At 37.6% G+C, this 19,604-nt stretch overlaps 1 pseudogene; it reads right to left on the reverse strand.

Moving 5' to 3' along the window:
• Window positions 1-901: 901 nt before the first annotated feature.
• Window positions 902-19,321, reverse strand: LOC149220763 (short chain aldehyde dehydrogenase 1-like; annotated as a pseudogene).
• Between the last annotated feature and the right edge of the window lie 283 nt (window positions 19,322-19,604).

A 19,604-nucleotide genomic window follows, 5' to 3' on the forward strand; every position in this document is an offset into this window, starting at 1 on the left:
CTAGGCTACATACGTTTAAACCCTCTCGACTCAGGCTCTGATACCATGTTTAAAAATGGCTGAAAGCATTAATATATTTTACACAAAGGTGTATTCGCTCAAGACACACACACTTACATTCAAAGATTACTCTAGTATATAGAGTTTTTCAGATCTAACTTATTCCTAACTTAGAAGTAGAGGTCCACCTCCGTGGAGTACGAAGGCATACATACTCTACCCCTACTCTACATCTCTCATTTTGAACCTATGACCTCATAGGAGGAAACACATACTCTTAACTTTATCACTTTTGAAATGATTATTATAAATATATGATTAAAAATAAATATTTTATTTAATTTTTTTGTTAATTTAGAAATAATTATAATAAATATATGATTAAAAAAAAATTATTTAATTTTTTGTTAATTTTATTTAAAAAAAATAAAAAATATAAAACCATATGCAATGGGACACTTTTGAAATGATTATAAAAAATATATTAATGTATAATTTTATTTAAATATGTTATTTTTTCTTTTAAATATTTGTGTTTAATTCATTAAAAAATACGATGTAATGGGTTTTTTTTGGTATATTAAACTCACAAATTCATATATATAGATTAAATAATAAAAATTTAGAATGCATTCACAATAACATAACTTTACCATTAAATATAAAACAAAATGATTAAACTTCTCCCTTAAAATTATCATACGAACTCTGGAGATTTCGTGTATTTAATATGGTCACACTTACATAGGAATGCATGTTTCTAGTGATGTCTGCTAATCAGATCCATGATCTGTCGATTACAAATAAATTCCTTCCATCACGTCATGCTTTTACACACACAATGTTTTCAGTGTTTTACGGTCAAAATAATAGAAACTGTGAAAAGCAAATGGAGGCTGCTTCAAAGGGGTTTCTGAGGAGCTACCTGTCCATCAACTTCGCTCTGGATTTTCTTTGAACTCGCTGCTGCGAACCAATCGAAGAAGGACTTGATGGGAAGAAAATCCATGGAATTTGCATTGGAGAACGCTTTGCAAGACGTGAATGCCCCGTCGATTACAAGATTATGGCCGCTAATGTAGTGGGCAGAGTTGGCAACATCAATGGCTTCCAGAGTGACACCCTTCAGCTCCATCGTCGTCTCCAGCATCTCTTCCGCGCATTGTTTGTCGAAGGACGGGAAGCTCTTCTTCATGGCGTCGATCAACATGGGCGTAGACACGCCTGCGGGTGAAACGCAGTTCACCCGGATGCCGTGCCGAGCAAGATCCGTGGCCGCCGACTTCATAATCCCCAACACCGCGTGCTTCGACGCCGTGTAAGAAGGCCCGTTGGGCATCGCCATCACGGACGCCATGCTCGACGTCATGAGAACTGAACCTCTGGTTTTGGTGGCTATCATCACCCGGGCCGCGTGCTTCCCGCACAGATACGCCCCGCGCAAATTCACTGAAATGACCCTTTCCAAAACCTCGACAGTAACATCTGCCATGGACGAGAATAGCCCTTCCGGGATTCCGGCATGGCTGAACACTATGTCGAGACGCCCGTGCTTCTCCAGCGCGAAGTACAGCAGGGAGGAAGTCCGCCTCTCTGGAGACATCGTAGTGAAAAGGGTGGGCGTCGGGACTCCAGTCGTGATCAAATGTGAAATGTGGGTTTTAATTTTATTTGGAAAGGTATATATTTATTTAATTTTTCAAAGATGAAAGTTATAAAAAAATTGTACTTCTATTAGTAAGTGTATATCAAATAAATTTTTTTATAAAAAAATGCCAAAATAAAATGGTGTCTTAAATTTTTAAAATTTAAAAAGTGGCTACATTAAAACACTATAAAATTTCAATAAAATTTAGTAAATAGACAAACATTTTTCTCAAATTTTATTAAAAAAAGATAAACATATGTTTCTTCTATTCATTAGATAATCTTCAAAAGTATTTGAATTTACATCATTGAAAATATAAATATATTTGCACAATGGAATTTTTTTTTATAGTTTTCATTTGTTTCTAATTTATACTATATGTTTTTTTTTTAGCGTGAAACAATTTAAGCAAACCCAGAAAATAAATATATACCTTCAACAACCAAGGGAATTAAACTTTTCTCTGAACATTGCTCAATCAAAGAACACTATCAATAGACTTTCATCTACATTAAAAACTTCAAGCTTTCTAGATTCAAAAATTTATGTAATTAAAAGGAATTTTTCTATATCTAATAGGGAAATATCGTATAATGTAATACACATCTGCAGTGTTGTTGTTGTATGGCTTGGTTGGTCGGTATTTTTTGTTTAAGAATGGTTTTCAAATTTGGTCCTTACAATGAATTCAAGTTTGGTTGATATCTTTTTCTAATAATGTCTTTTCTTTTCGTTGATGTCTTTTTCTAATAATATGGTCTGTTTTCATTAACAATGTCGTTTAATTTTTCTATGATTTCAACATCTCCTTAAAAACCCTTCATAGCAGTAGGTACATGGACAACACCCACATGCACAATTTATTTCCTAGATGTCGAATGGAGAGAATGAAGCGGGAGACACAATAGTAGTTGTATGGATAGCTATTAGCTATTCTATATCTTTTGGGAAGACCAATCGGAAAAAGAAAAATAAGTTGTAGCCCTGTAGGCAGACCAATCTTCAGTTGTGTGGTTATTAATAGAGCCCTAGAGTTTCATTTTAACACTCTATATAATTTTATGGGAAGCACACTTATTATTTCTCAATTTTTTTTATAGCATTAATTTCTACGTTTTCAAAAACCAGAGAGTTAATAAAGAAAAAGGCTTTTTAAGATAAGAGAAGAAATACAGGGTTTAAAATAAAGTTTGATTTTACAAATGCTAGGCTTAATAGTAGGCTTGATTACAGTAAGTTCAAATGGCAACAATGCTAGGATTTTGTAAGCATTATGGTTGTCAGTCACGGAATCATCTGAAAATAGAAATGAGATGATAGTAGTTATTTACAAGAACATAAAAAACTTTAGAATCACTAAGCGTAGTTACCACCATTTGATGGGTAATTTCATAATTGAACAATCTTGTCTAAATGGTTGTCAAAATTGAAAAATCTTCTCTGAATGGTTGGTTGACAAGAAATAAAAAAAAGTTTGCAAATTAGGAAAGAAAATGAAAATACAACAGAAAATTTGGTTATGATGTAAAAATGTCATTATTAGCACTTTAATCTATTTTTAAACATGATAAACTTACATCTTTAACTAATTTATTTCATTTATTACTATAAAATGAAAAATTATTCATTTATTACTATAAAATGAGAATGTATTAATTTATCACTATAAAATAAGAATTCAAATTAATAAAGAGATTACTCTGTCTATATACCAATGTTTTCTAAAAAGAAACCCTAAATAAATAACCCTATGGGCCTTATTATGTTATCTCAAGATTTCCATGTCGAACATGAGAGTTTCAAAGTAATGATGTCTTCATGGAAAATGTAAGGAACCCTATCGGCCTTATTATACTATGTCAAGATATCTATGTGGAACATCAAAGTAATGTCATGAATATGTCCTCATAATTAAGGTAGGATGGAAGATGTTTTCATAGCGGTAGGATGATCAGTACTCGAATATATTCGGGATGATCAGTACTCGAATATATTTGGCATCCTCGAAGATGTAGTAGATGGTAGTAGTTATTTACAAGATGAAAAAAAAAGGTTTGTGTATTAGTAAGCGTAGTTATCACCATCTAGTGGGGTAATCTCATAATTGAACAATCTTGTGTTAATAGTGGGTTAACAAGAAAGAATAAAATTTTACAAATTAAGGAAAATGGAGATACCACAGAAAATGTAGTATGTGGTTATGATGTAAAAATGTCAACACTGTCACATTAATCTATTTTTTAACGCTTCACAAATATGAAAAATATCGTTTCAAATGTTGAATTGCATACTTTTTAAAGGCTATTGATTGGAACCGTGAAATCGCTTGCCTTTATCGACACTTCAGAAGCTTCATAACTCCCTTTCCAATCCCCTTGAAAAATGAATATATGAAAAAAGATGAAGTAAAATACTTCAATGGATTGGTTTTTTAGACTTGAGCAGAGCAAGGTGTAATTACAAGCAGAAGTAAATATAAGAAGACATAAATCCACATCAAACCTTTGGGTTGAATGGAAAGATTAAGAGATCCAGCTTGATATGGAGTGTAACCTTGATGGTTCTCATTCCTACACATGACTATATAAAGATCAATCAACCATTCCATACATGATAATTTTAATCGGTTCTGCCTAAATCAATGAACTAAATGAAAGGCCAGGGAAATGAAACTTGAAAATTAAAGCTGAGAGTTAAAATACCTTGCAAACTTCTGCTGCACTCACCGTAAGGTTGGGATTGGAAAAATCAATGCAGGCAAGACTCACAGGCTCAGAATAATCTACTTCAGTCATCGTTAATTCTGTCTTTTGTCATTGGTTTCTTCTACATCTTTGATACCTTCAAAATATTCCCTATTCATGGATACCAATACATAGCTACTTCTCCTCTCATATCAATGAATGCGAAAAGAAACCTCTGTTATCCAAACATAAACCTCATATCATGACTGCTAACTCTATCAGTGCTTTCATACCTTCAAAATATGCCCTATTCATGGATACCAATACATAGCTACTTCTTCTATGTTATCAATGAATGCGAAAAGAAACCTCTGTTATCCGAACATAAACCTCATATCATAACTGCTAACTCTGTCAGTGCTTTTATTATGGCTGATGGCCTGGGAATGGATGAACAACCTCCATTACATCCCATTGCACTTTCTTGAGTGTTGCTAGAACCTCCTGCAGACTTTAGAGTGTTACATTAGTCAGAGAATTGGAATTTTTGGAAATGTCCTAAGGACGGGCAGCCCTTCATATGGCATTTTATAATATTATTTATTTCTATTTTTTTTTAACTTGTAAAAATCAAAATTTAAATTTCTTTTGACTGGTAAATTTGGCTAAGAACTTCTCTGACGTGCTAAAAGGCTTCAGAAGGGCTGTGATGTGTTCAAATTTGAACACTGCTTGGGAGCGAGGGATTGAGTCATGTTCATGAATGTTATAAGTCGTAAACAAGATGCCTTATGAATGGGATGTGCATTAAATTGATTGGGATGTGTGTTTTTATATGTGTTTTTAATTTATTTATTTTATGTTAATGAATGTTATGAGTGGTAAATAAAATATTTTATAAATGTAAATTTGATAGCCAATAAAATTTATTTAAAAGATTTATTCGATTTTTTTACTTAATTTTCATATTTTATTTTCAAATTTTACATATATAAAAGTTAATTTATTTAAATTTTACATATATACATAAAAAGTTACTTTTGTTTAACACAAAAAATTACTTTTTTTTTTTTTTCCTATGGTTGAGGATATTTAACTCCAACACCTTTTCACCCTTTAACACCTTACATCTTTCCATATAAACTTTTATGCTTGATTTTCCCAATAAGGGGTTGTCTTTTTTTTTAATAATTAAAGAGTATTTATTTTCAACAATATGAAACCCTATATCACTTGGTAACCTCTTAGATACACTTTTGTGCTTGTTTTATTTATATTGTTCTTATTTTTGTGTGCTTTCTAATAGTTGTTTTCATGGGAGAGACCATCCTTCAATTACTATTGGTTCTCTATCATGTATGGAACTTCTTCAAACTCTTTTTCTCAATATCTTCTAGTATTTAAATAAAATTCAATGTTATTTGGTTTTCTAATTTCCTTTATTCTTTTATTATTCATATATAAAATTATTATTTGTTTTATTGGCATTTGTAATGTCTTCTTTAAATTATTTTATTCATTCTTTTACTTTTATTTCTCTTGTATATTTGACAAAAAATACTCAGAAACCTCTCACTTTAAACTCAAACCTTACATAGATTCACATATGGTTGATAGTTTGTTTGATTTCTCATGTATGAATTGTTCTCCCCAAGTTGAACTACGAACATTGGACCATGTAAGAGATACTTTGTAACACCCTCCTCCCACACCTACCCAAGAAACTGGTCAGCTGGGGTAAACATGCGACGAGGGACCACTATGATACAATTAAACCTCCCAAGTCATGTTAAGGAAGTGGAATCGACGAAAACACACCATATAGACATTAATTATCAGCTACAGGACCCTCAGGAACCAATCCAGTACTTTAGACGACTTTCCTTGGAGTCCCAATGAGCTTTTGGACAATTTGAGGCTCAGTCGCTGCCATGCTATAGGCATGAGTGTGACCAACAACTCAAAGTCACTCTCACAGACTTGTCTGCCAGTCACCAGAGACCAAAACAATTAGTGTTATGCCAACGAATCTGGTATTTGAGCCACTTTTTCAGGCCTAAAGCCCAGGTCACTGCCTAGAATTGAACCATCTCTTCAAATCAGTAAATTAACATGGAAATGGCAATACTAAAGCAAATACTTGTTCAAGGCCTTGATTGGACCCCTACTAGCCACAAGAGGCATTTCGTCAAACATATTGCAAATGTGTAATCTACAAGTGTAATTAACAGTTCTGAGCAAATGGATCTCATACTTAGCTGAGAATCACTAAGAACCATTGATGTCTCAACACATCAACTGCCATTCCATCCATTAGGTCTTAGATACATTGGTTATTCAATTACAAGTAAAAACATGAGGAAATCCATGCATGGTTGTTGTCATAAAACACATACATAACTAGCATAATAGGGACAAAAACACTCATGAAAGTACAACCATATAGACCACGTACAATCCATCAAAATGCTCATAGAAATACAAGGAGAAATAACCTTTCATTGATTATGTAAAATCCAAACTTGAGATGGGACTTCCATGTTGAACCCGACCGTAAAATGGATAAGCCAAATCTCTCTTCAACCATTCACCCCCACACCATATTCGAAGCATGAATGTGGGATCTCATAGAACACATCAATCAAAACTCATGCAGGGATTCTAGAGGCCACCCAACACAACCCATCAAACAGTGATTCCACCTCACGGTTAGGCATCACAAACCATCATCAGATTGGTATCCATCCAAGGCTTCCAGGACTTCCAGAGAATTTGTCTAACCAAGGCTTCCAGAAATAGTAACTCAACCCACAACTTATAGAGGGCTTTCATAGCGTTTGTCCAACCAAGGATCCTAGGACTAGTAACTCAACCCACCAAGGGCTTCCAGAGAATTTTTCCAACCAAGGCTTCTAGGACTAGTAACTTAACTCAAGTTGTTAAGGGTCTCTAGAGCGTTTGTTCAACCAAGGCTTCCAAGACTAATAACTCAACCCAAGCTAAGGAAACATGAGAACCAACCAAAAACAAATAATGAAAGTAAACCCACAATCACCATGGCTATCCAGGAAATGGCAAGGCTAGGAAATCCACTGTTAATCCTGACCATCCTTGAGGCCAATGACATATCACAACCAAGAAGCCACATGCATATTCCATGCATGCCAAAACTAGTGAAGAAAGCATGCATGCAACTCGGTACCTACAAACAAATCTGATGTAGTTGATGATGTCGATGCCTTCTTCCACTTTCCTGCTCTTCCTTTACCTTCTTGCTCCAAGAATCCAAGTATGCCACACCTCCAAGGGTGCTCCAAGAAAAATATAAGTATCCAAGAGTATGAGAGAGAGAGAGAATAATGAGAGAGTTCCAACACAATGACAAAAGGTTACCAACTGATCCTCAGAAACCTTTTTATGGATGAAGCCACTATTTTCTTCATTTTCCATTATTTTCCTTCATTTTCCTCCTCACATGCAACCTGTGACCTTTCACCTCCTTTTTCTTCTAATTTCCATTATTTTCATAAATAAATGTGCCAAAAATGCCTTTTTGCCTTTTAATGCCTTAGCCATTGCCTTTCCCAATTTCCTTAGCCATAAACAACCAAATGAACACCCCCTAGGCTGTCTTGCCCAACATTCATCTTAGAATAAGTGTCAAATAAATCATGATTATTGTTTTTAACTTTTATTACATGAAATTTTCACCAGGATTGTTATAGAATCCTCCCCCTTGGGGGACATTGTCCTCGGTATTCAATCACACATATGCCTCAGCAACATGTTGAAAGAAGACACACTTCTCATGGAGCTTTATAACAAAGATCAAAGCATTATTTACAATGAAATATATGCTCAAGAGAAAAACATCATGACAACATACCGCATAGTGGAGCTTTATAACAAAGCTCATTACAATATTTACAATGAGATTCTTGCTGCCTTGAGATTCTTCTTCATCACCTGCATCTCATGTTCCAAGTTTGCCAACATATTTGGTCCAATCAATACCCTACTAACCAAATCACTCCAATTGATAGGATTGTTACAACTCCGCCCATTCAATGCCTCAAAAGGACTCATCCTCAGTAACTCCTGATAACCATTGTTGTATGCGAACTCTACCAAAGGGAGATACCCTTCCCTCTTCCACTGCCGATGCATCACATACATCCTCAACATGTCCTCTAATATCTTTTTGACCCTCTCTGTCTGTCCATATGTCTGTGGATGATAAGTTGTGCTGAAGGCCAGCTCTGTGCCCAAACCTATAAATAACTTCTTCCAAAACTTGGAAGTGAACTTCTTATCCCTATCTGACACAATCTTCTTCGGAACACCATGTAGTCTAACCACATCTCTGATCAACACTTGTGCCACATCACTAGCTAAGAACTTAGACTTCACCATAATGAAGGGTGCAACCTTTGTTAACTTATCCACAATGACCATGATGCAATCATGTTACTTCACTGTCTTCGAAAATCCTGTGATGAAATCCATGGAAATGACCTCCCATTTCCATTCTCGAATTGCAATTGGTTGTAGTAGTCCACCTGGATGTTTACACTCTACCTTCACTCATTGAAAATCAAAGAATCTAGCCACAAACTCTGCTACATCCCTCTTCAAATTCAGCCAATAGTAACATCTCTTCACTATTGTCAGTGTCTTCTGATAACCTAGGTGACCTGAATATGGTTTCACATGAAACTACCTCAAGATGACCTTCTCGATCTCACTTTTATCTCGTAGATACATCTTGTCTGAGAACCTAACCAATCCATCGATTGCAAGACGATAGTCAATGCCCTGTGCACCTGCACTTGTACCTATACTGTCACATGTCCCTGTACCACTAAATGTACATGTGTTGGGTGTGGAGCCTAATTATCTTTTATATTCAAAGGTATCGCCACATTGGACCCCAGTTCATAATGGGGCGGCAACGCAACCCGTAAAGTATTTGCTGCAGGGGGTCTTGGGGGGGGGGCGACTGCGACCTTTGGGAGCCCCCCCTGGCGGGGGGATCAGGGGTAGTGTCCTTGAAGCTAAAAATAGATGTAAAATTGCCTTGTAAAATGTTGTAATTTCGTAGTCAATCTGGGCCATTCATTAGGCCGATATCTGAAGGTAGAAGTTATGTTTAATTTAGGGTTTTTGGCCCTAGAAGGCAACCCCTCGCTCTATATGAGGGAATCATATTGCGTCTATGTATATCTGTATTCTAAGTGAGGAAGAGATAGGAGATTGAGACTGAAGAGGAATTACAATGGATCTGTTGTAGGTTGTATCTCTTCAGTTTGCTAGATAATATAAAAGAAAGGACTGGTTGTTTCTCTATGGACATAGCCCAAACTAGGTGAACCACATATATTTGTGTCTCTCTTGTTTTATGTGTTTTATGTGTTTATATTTCTGCAATATTTTATGTGTTCCATTGCTTTGTAATATATAATTTTCTAACAACTGGTATCAGAGCCGAAGGTCTATTTGGATGATAAAATCGCAGGAGAGAAGGGTTCCTGGTTTGAGTGGGAGCAATGGCAGAAGATGGTAGGTTTAGGGTCGAAAAATTTAACAACCAAAACTACCAGCTGTGGAAGATGCAGATGGAAGATTATTTGTATTAGAGAGATTTGTACCAACCATTGAGCGGAAAGGCAAAGAAGCCGATGAGTATGATAGACATAGAATGGGATATTCTCGACAGAAAGGCACTTGGAACAATACGGTTGTGCCTAGCGGCATCGGTAGCATTTAATATTTCAAAGGAAACAACAACAGAGGGTTTAATGTCAATATTGGCCAAACTATATGAAAAACCCTCAGCCTCAAATAAGGTATTTCTTATGAAGCGTTTATTTAATATGGAAATGTCAGAAGGTGGATCTGTTGTTGATAATTTAAATGAATTTAAAACAGTTACCAGTCAATTAAGTTCTGTAGGGGTAACTTTTGATGATGAAGTTAGGGCTCTGTTATTTTTTTGCTTATTGCTAGAAAGTTGGAATGGTTTAGTTATGGCCATTAGTAACTCTATCTCTGGATCTAGTACTTTAAATTTTGATGATGTTGTTGGTGCAATCCTTAGCGAGGAAATGTGATGGAAAAGCTCCGGTGAGACATCAGGTAATGCTTTGACTACAAAGACTGGGGGAAGAAAAATGGAAAGAGGAAAGAGCCCTGGATATTGCAGTAAGTCAAGAATAGGTAGATCCAAGTCCAGATTGGGGATAATGTGCTGGAAATGTGGGAAGAAAGGACACCTGAAGAAAGACTACAAGTCTCAGAAGGGAAAAGAAGGATACGCGCAGCAAGAAAATAATCATGAAGCAAATGTAACAATTGATGTGTTGCATGATGCTTTGATTCTTTCTTTAGAAAATATTATTGATGCCTGGGTGGTAGACTTAGGGGCCTCATTCCATGCCACACCTGATAGGAAACATTTTCATGATTATGTTTAAGGAGATTTTGGACAGGTTTGATTGAGTGATGATAAGCCTTGTAAAATCATTGGAATGGGTACAGTTTTCATAAAACAACAGAATGGAAATCAATGGCTATTGAAGGAGGTAAGGCATGTTCTAGATCTGAAGGAGAATCTTATTTCAACAGGGCAGTTGGGAGGTGAAGGTTGTGTGACTACTTTTACAGATAAAACCTGGAATGTCACTAAAGGATCCCTGGTAATAGCAAAAGGAGAAAAGGTTGGTACATTGTATTTATGCAATGGTATTTATAATTCTGTTAATGCTATAACCTCTATAGGAGAAGATATGACATTGTGGCATCATAGGCTCGGGCACATGAGTGAGAAGGGGATGAAAATTCTTTACTCAAGAAATTTGTTGCCAGGTTTGAAGCATGTTGATTTAAAATTTTGTGATAATTGTGTTTATGGAAAACATAAGAGATTCAGATTCCTCAGAGTTGGGAAAGAAAAGAAGAGCGAAAAATTAGAGCTTGTGCATATAGATGTATGGGGACTTGCTCAGGTATCATCTCTTGGTGGCTCTCTTTATTATGTTACTTTTATTGATGATGCAACTAGAAAAACGTGGATTTATTGTATTCGAAATAAATCTGATGTATTTGATACTTTCAAGAAATGGAAAGATTTGGTTGAAAATGAGACAGGAAAAAGGTTGAAGTGTCTCGGATCAGACAATGGAGGTGAATATTGCAGCAAAGAGATTGATAGGTACTGTTCAGAGAATGGAATTCACAGAGAGAAGACAGATCCAGGAACACCACAAGAGAATGGTGTGTCAGAAAGGATGAATAGGACAATCATGGAGCGTGCAAGGTGCATGAGATTGCATGCAGGATTGCCTTTACAATTTTTGGTAGATGTTGTAGATATTGTTGTTTATCTAATAAACAAAGGGCCTTTAAGTTCCTTGGATGGTGGTATTCCAGAGGAGGCATGGACATGTAAAAAGGTAAACTACTCTTTTTTAAAGACTTTTGGTTGTGAAGCCTTTGTCCACATTAATAAAGAAAATAGAACAAAGCTTGAGGCAAAATCAAAGAAATGTACTTTTATTGGATATGGTGTTAATGATTTTGGTTATCGCTTTAATGATTATGAAAAACACAAAATCATTAGGAGTAGAGATGTCATATTCAATGAAAAGGTTTTGTATAAGGATCAACTTCAGGAAAAGAAACAAGAAAAAGAAAACAAAGAATACACAGTGCTTGATGAGATCACAGAAAAACTGATGGTTCCTGAAAATCATAATGATCAATGGAGATAACAACAATCATAACAACAACAAGCATCTCAAACACCTGAAAGTGGTGTTAGGAGATCTACCCAGATAAGTAGACCCCCTGAACGATACTCTCTTTCATTATATTTTGTACTGTTGACTGATTCTGGTGAACCAGAATGTTATGAAGAATCAATGAAGATAGAAACCAGGAAGAAGTGAGAGCAAGCCATGAAAGAAGAGATGGACTCCTTAGCACATAAACAAACTTGGGACTTAATCTGGTTGCTTGTAGTTAAAACAACATTGCAGAATAAATGGGTTTACAAGTTGAAGGAAGAAGATGGAAGTAGAAAAAGGTATAAAGCTAGATTTGTGGTGAAAGGGTTTGCACAGAAAAAGGGTATAGACTTTGATGAGATATTTTCTCCTGTTGTTAAAATGACTTCAATCAGAACTATTTTAAGTCTAGTAGCAGTTGAAGATTTGCATCTTGAGTAGTTAGATGTAAAGACAACCTTTCTCCATGGGGATTTGGAGGAAGAGATATATATGCAGTAGCCATAAGGATATGAGGTAAAAGGGAAGGATAAACTAGTGTGCAGGTTGAAGAAGAGCTTGTATGGCTTAAAACAGGCTCCAAGGCAGTGGTATCTAAAGTTTGACATGTTTATGTCTGAAAAAGGTTATACTAGATGTCACTCTGATTATTGTGTTTATCTTGAAAGGAAAAATTATGGCAGCTATATTATATTGTTATTGTATGTAGATGACATGCTTGTTGTAGGTTCTAACATGCAGGAAATAAATGTGCTCAAAAGAAAATTGTTGAACTCATTTGCAATAAAGGATTTGGGTGCTGCAAAACAAATAATTGGTATGAGAATAACTAGAGACAGGAAGAATCACAAATTAACATTGTCTCAAATTGAGTACATAGAAAAGGTGTTGAAAATGTTTAATATGCAGAATGCAAAACTAGTTAGTATACCTTTGGCTAGCCATTTCAAATTAAGTAAGGAGGAGTGTCCCAAGACTCAGGAAGAAATGGCTCATATGCCTAAAGTTCCATATGCATCAGCAATTGGAAGCTTAATGTATGCAATGGTCTACACAAGGCCTGATATTGCACATGCAATGGAAGTTGTAAGTAGGTACATGAACAATACATGAAAATAACATTGGATGGCAATAAAGTGGATTCTCAGGTATTTGAGAGGTACCACAAATCAAGCATTATGCTTTGGTGGTTCAAACATTACTCTACAGGGATATGTTGATGCAGATATGGCGGGTGATAGAGATAACAGGAGGAGCACAACAGGGTATGTGTTTACTGTAGGTGTAACAGCTGTTAGTTGGGTTTCAAAACTACAGTGTTGTTGCACTCTCAACAATAGAAGCAAAGTATGTTTCTGCTACAGAGGCTAGTAAAGAAATGATTTGGTTACAAAGGTTTCTGGATGAATTGGGTAAGAAGCAGGAGTTGGGCAGGTTATACAGTGACAACCAGAGTGCCATACATCTTGCAAAGAACTCTGCATTTCATTCCAAGACTAAACATATACAACTCAAGTACCATTTCATACGGTCAACGTTGGAAGATGGACAGTTGAAGCTGGAAAAGATACACACTAGCCAGAATCCTGTAGATATGTTAACAAAAGTTGTAACCAGGGAGAAATTGAGAATCTGCTCAGTTTCAATTGGTCTTCAAGTATGATGAAGACTATGATAAACAACCAGGTCCAAAGTGGAGTCATTGTCCAACAAACGAAGCAACAGTGGAGTTGCTATAATCAGTCTCTAAGTGGGAGATTTTTGGGTATGGAGCCTGATTATATTTTGTATTCAAAGGTATTGCCGCATTGGACTCCAGTTCGTAATGGGGTGGCAACGCCGCCCATAAAATATTCACTGCAGGGGGGGTCCCGGGGGCGGGGGGGGCGACTGCGACCTTTGGGAGCCTCAACGCCCCCAAAGCTAAAAATAGATGTAAAATCTCCTTGTAAAATGTTGTAATTTCGTAGTCAATTTGGGCCATTCATTAGGTGGAGATATGAGAGTAGAAGTTATGTTTAATTTAGGGGTTTTTGCCCTAGAAGGCAACCCCTCGCTCTATAAGAGGCAATTGTATTGCGTGTATGTATATATGTATTCCGAGTGAGGAAGAGAGAGGAGATTGAGAGTGAAGAGGGAATTAAAACAGATTTGTTGTAGGTTGTATCTCTTCAGTTTGCTGGATAATATAAAAGGAAGGACTGGATGTTTCTCCATGGACGTAGCCCAAACTGGGTGAACCACGTATATTTGTGTCTCTCTTGTTTTATGTGTTTTCTATGTTTATATTTCTGCAATATTTTATGTGTTCCAATGCTCTGTAATATATAATTTTCTAACAACATGTACCTACACCTATACATGTACCTATACCATGACCTGTACATGTACCTGTAATATTACCATGCTGCAACCTATGCACAATCTCCATATACTTGACATCCTGTTGCCTCGCCTGCAAAATCTTATCCTGTAAATATCTCCCATATGAGCTCATAGCTACCAAGTGGTGTACCTATATCCATCTACTGAGAGCATCTGCCACCTTGTTTTCCTTACCTTTGATGTACTTGATCTCGAAATCAAACTAGCTAATCGTGGCCAACCATATAGCCTGCCTGACATTCAGATTCCGCTGGTCAAACAAATACCTCAACCCAATGTGATCACTCATAAGTACAAATTTCCTTCCAAGAAGATAGTGCCTCCACATCTTCAGTACATGTATAATCGCTGCTAACTGAAGATCATGTGCCAGGTAGTTCCGCTCGTGCTCGTTTAGTTTCCGGGACTCATAACATACCACTTTCCCATCCTGAATAAGGACTCCACCAAGCCCTCTCTTGTAAGCATATGTGCATACCAAAAACCCTTTGTCCGGATCTGGAATCTGTAGTACTAGTGCATGCGTCAACAACTGCTTAAGATGCTCAAAGCTAGCCTCACACTCCTCATTCCATTTGAACTTCTTACCTTTCCTCTATAAGGATGTGATGGGATAAGCAATTTTCCAGAAGTTCTTGATGAACCTCCTGTAATATCTTGCCAGAGCCATGACATATCTCACCTCGTCCACACTCTTAGGAGCTACCCACTCCATGGTGGCCCTTATATTCTCTAGATCTATTGCAATGCCTTCCTTGGAGACAACATCTCCCAAGTAGTGCACCTAAGTCTGAAAGAAACTACACTTGCTAAGCTTAGCATACAACTTATGCTCCCTCAACAACCTCAATACTGTTGTTAAGTGCTCAACGTGCTCTTCCTCATTTTTAGAATATACTAGTATATCATCAATGAACATAATAACAAACTTATCCAAATATGGATGCAACACACTATTCATCAAACACATGAATGTAGCTAGAGCATTAGTTAAGCCAAATGGAATGACAACAAACTCATAATGCCCATACCTGGTCCTGAACACAGTCTTGTAAATGTCCTCCTCTTTGATGCGTACATGATGATATCTGGATCTCAAGTCAATCTTTGAGAACAATGTTTCTCCCTTCATTTGATCAAACAAGTCATCAATCCTTGGTAAAGGGTACCTATTCTTGATAGTCACTTTGTTCAACTACCTGTAATCAATGCATAATCTGAGAGTACCATCTTTCTTCCTCACAAAAAAGAGCGGTGCGCCCCAAGGTGATACACTTGGCCTAATGTATTCCTTGTCCAACATTTCCTTCAACTGCAATTTTAACTCAACCAACTCAGTTGTGCTCATCCTGCAAGGTGCTTTAGATGTTGGAGCTACCCTTGGCACTAACTCAATAGAAAATTCTACCTCCCTGTGAGTTGGAAACTCTGTAATTTCCTCAGGAAATACATCTTGAAACTACTGCAAAACTGGGTACTTGTTCAACACATCCACATCCTTAGCCTCCTTACCCTTATCACTAGAAATGTGTACTGCAAATAGCTTGCATCCCTTCCTGCGGCTACGCTTTTCTTACATAGCTATCACCATCCTAAATGATGTGGATTTCTTCTTACCTTGCAAGAATCTTGGTTCTCCATTGTCATCAACACACTCAATAGCTTTATCATAACAGTCTACCTTGGTTCTATGTAGATATAACCAATCCATGCCCAATAACATACTGTATGAACCCAACGGTAATACATTTAAATGTGCTGCTATAGGCATACCAGTTAAGTCAAATGTACAAGATCTTACCCAATGATGCACTCGCTTCTTTGTACCTGTAGCCAACTTCATTAACCAAGACTCTACATGCAACTCCTTATTCAAACCACACTTATCCACCAAGTTAGGAATAACATAGCTATAATTAGATCCAGGGTCAATCAAAATAGAAATAACTTAATCACAAAGCTTACCGTCCATCTCAATGATAGATGCCTGGTGTTCTGCATGCCTGTTGTCCACGACTGCATAGATATGAGGAATACTTTGGCCTACATATCCAACAGTCTACGCCTCCTGTGCACTATATATTTGAGGTCTACCACCCTGATTCTGTAGACAATCTCTCCTGCGATGATAATTGCCACAAGTCCAACACTCTATAGTTGTCCAACCTCCGTCCTTATTATTTTCTTTAGATCGATGTCCGTGTCTTATATCTAATGCATTGAACCTCTTAGGTGGTGCAACATTCTCCTTGTTATCTGTACCCTATGGCCTTGCTCACTTTTTATCCCATTTTCCTTTGTTCTTTACATTACCTCTCCAGCTTAGCTTAGTTTCATTGTTGCACTTCAATTGTTCGTAGCAATGCTTTAGCTTTCAAATGGCCTCCTCCAATGATCTAGGCTCATCCTATTCAATCATGTCTTTGAATGCAAATGGTAGTCCACTAATGAATCTCTAAATCTTAGCCTTCTCCTCCTTGAGGTAAGGCACATACCTCAACGGTTCCAAGAACATACTGGTGTACTCATCATCTGTCATGGATCCCATCTTTAGTTCATAGAACTCTTTTTCCCTGTCATCAAAGTATCTCTATGACATATAATTTTTCTTGAATAGCCGCTCAAATTCACTCGAAGTAAAATCTTCCTCATTTATGTCCCTGACATTCTTCACATCTTCCCACCAGATGTCTTCTTTACCTTTAAGACTGAAAGTAGCCACTCTAGCTTTCATGTTCTCTGAGTAGTCATGCAACCTGAAGAACTTCTTCATACTGAGTAGCCAAGCCTCTACATCATGTGATCTCCTTACCTCCCCATCAAAAGTAGGTGGCTTTGCTTTCTTAAACTCATCCGGAAAATATCCCATATCACTCCTCCTGTAAGGATGATAACGGTGACGATCACAGTGCTTATCTGAATCAGAACTAGAGTCATACCTATGTCTATCCCTTCTCCTCTCTAGAGTGTCCAACAATCTGCCATCCCAGATTGTGTCCTCTTTATCTGACCGGTGATCACCATGCGATCTACTGCCATATGCCCCATTAGTTTTGTTCTCCTACTCATGACTGATTCGAAGGGGTCCCTGTCGCTACAAATCTAACAAGCTCTGAAGTATGACTACATTTACCTATGCTAACTTTTCCTGAGACTGTATGATTCTGTCATTATCTGCCTTACAACTCCTTATCTCTTCCTTTAAGCTTCTCAATGTCACTTCCAGGTCGGAAGAGTTCCCAACACCATACTACTCTTTGAATTCATAGGGAGAGTCTTTGTAGTCAACCATCTTGCTAGTTCCTGCAAGGTATATCACATTAGCTAAACCAAATCACAATAAACCATCGTACCTTAGTATAGCTCGGGGAGGATACCTTGTCTACAAGATCAACAAATCAACTTGATACATGTATAACATAATCATGACAGCATATAGAAACATAAAACATAAGCATATGACCATGCAACCGTCATTCTAGCTAGGGTCCAGTCATCAATTCACGACCTCAACAAAAACACACACCACAACCTCATTCATGAAAACCACCATCATTACATCACTATACACTTGACCACATGCAAACATGAACATGCATCAATTATGCATAACCATCCAGACATATTCATAAACACGTATGATCAAGCGTGAATGAAAAATTCTTGAAATCAAACATGCAAGAATGATACATGCAACTAAGCATACAAGAATGTAACCAAACATGCAAGAATGTAACCAAGAATACTACAACAATACATGTAAATGACATAAATCGACATGGAACCAGTCATACACTCACAACGATGCAATCTAGATAGGCACCAAGAGCGTTGCCAATGCGAGTGAATATGTCTTCAGACCAGAAATGTAGTGGAAGACCCAGTAAGCAAACCCAGATGGGTCCAACTCCCAATTGCTCCCACTCCAGATCAAACATGGGACTCCACCTCTTGAGCAGGACATGAGCTAGTTCAATGTGCCAATATTTCGAGAGCACCCACGAATTATAATCCACTCGCAGGAACCAGAGAGCGAACTACCCATGCCAGAGGGAAGTGATCGATAGCAATTCTATAAGTATCTGCCCCCATATTTCATTTATCTATTGTCATAATCACGTTGTGGAGTATGTGCAACTGCGAAATCTCCCGAACAAAACCCTATCCGTAGTATCAATAACATCCCCCATCTGTAGCCCTTCTCCAAATCTGAGGGAGATTCCTTTGTTCCCGGCTTTAACACACTTGGATTTCTTCACGGACTTGGAGGACTTGTCTACCTAAGGAGCGGAAGAGGGTTCAAGGGGGTTATCCTAAACATCATCGGCCCTTGGATCAAGGCTACAATTAGACGAGTTGATTGGAGGGCCTTCAAAGAAACTAGATGAGAGGGGAGCAGAGATTTAATGGGAAGGGGGAGCTGGATGAGAAATTGGAGGTTCGATAGGGGGAACCAAGGGAGGGTGACCTAGCTCCGATAGAGAGAAGTGAGGTATACCGACAGAAGGGAATGCAGAAGTATTGCCAATCAGATAAGAGGGAGTAATGGAGTCCAAACAAGTAACCATGAAGTGTAGGGATGTTGAAGAAGGGGGAGGATAATCAGTCTCCGGCCAAGGAATCGATTCCGCGGACGAGGAGTAGGCCAGTCACGAGGAGCTGGGGCAAGTAGGGTATATTGGCGAGGTGGCCCTAGGGTAACCATCATGTGTAGCCGGAAGAGCAGAAAGTGACGCATCCAGCAAGGGAGAGGGTGAATTTGTCCAGATGGGCATAGAAACATACGGGTCATCTGTATAGTCTACCAAGTCCTCCTCCATACTCGCCGACAGACAGAGATGGGCAAATGAGGGTCGATACCAAACCTGAAGCCAGGTGCCATAAGGTGCCAAAAAGAGAGTGCAGTTGAGTCCCTGAGTTTCTCGCGGTGCGAGGAAGATGCATGAGGTCAAAGACCCCTTTGGCAGTTGCGAGCATTGAAAACCCTAGCCAAATTTGGTGTCATTGCAGAGGGAGAGAAAATGTGCATGTGGGACAAGGTAATTATTATTATTATTATCCAATTTTAAGGTCATACATTGGTGTATAAGACCCCCTTGTTTG

This window comes from Pinus tabuliformis, chromosome Q, assembly GCF_031772625.1.
Source record: "Pinus tabuliformis cultivar Carrire ecotype Pingquan chromosome Q, CPIR1, whole genome shotgun sequence".
In the NCBI taxonomy this organism is placed as follows: domain Eukaryota; kingdom Viridiplantae; phylum Streptophyta; class Pinopsida; order Pinales; family Pinaceae; genus Pinus; species Pinus tabuliformis.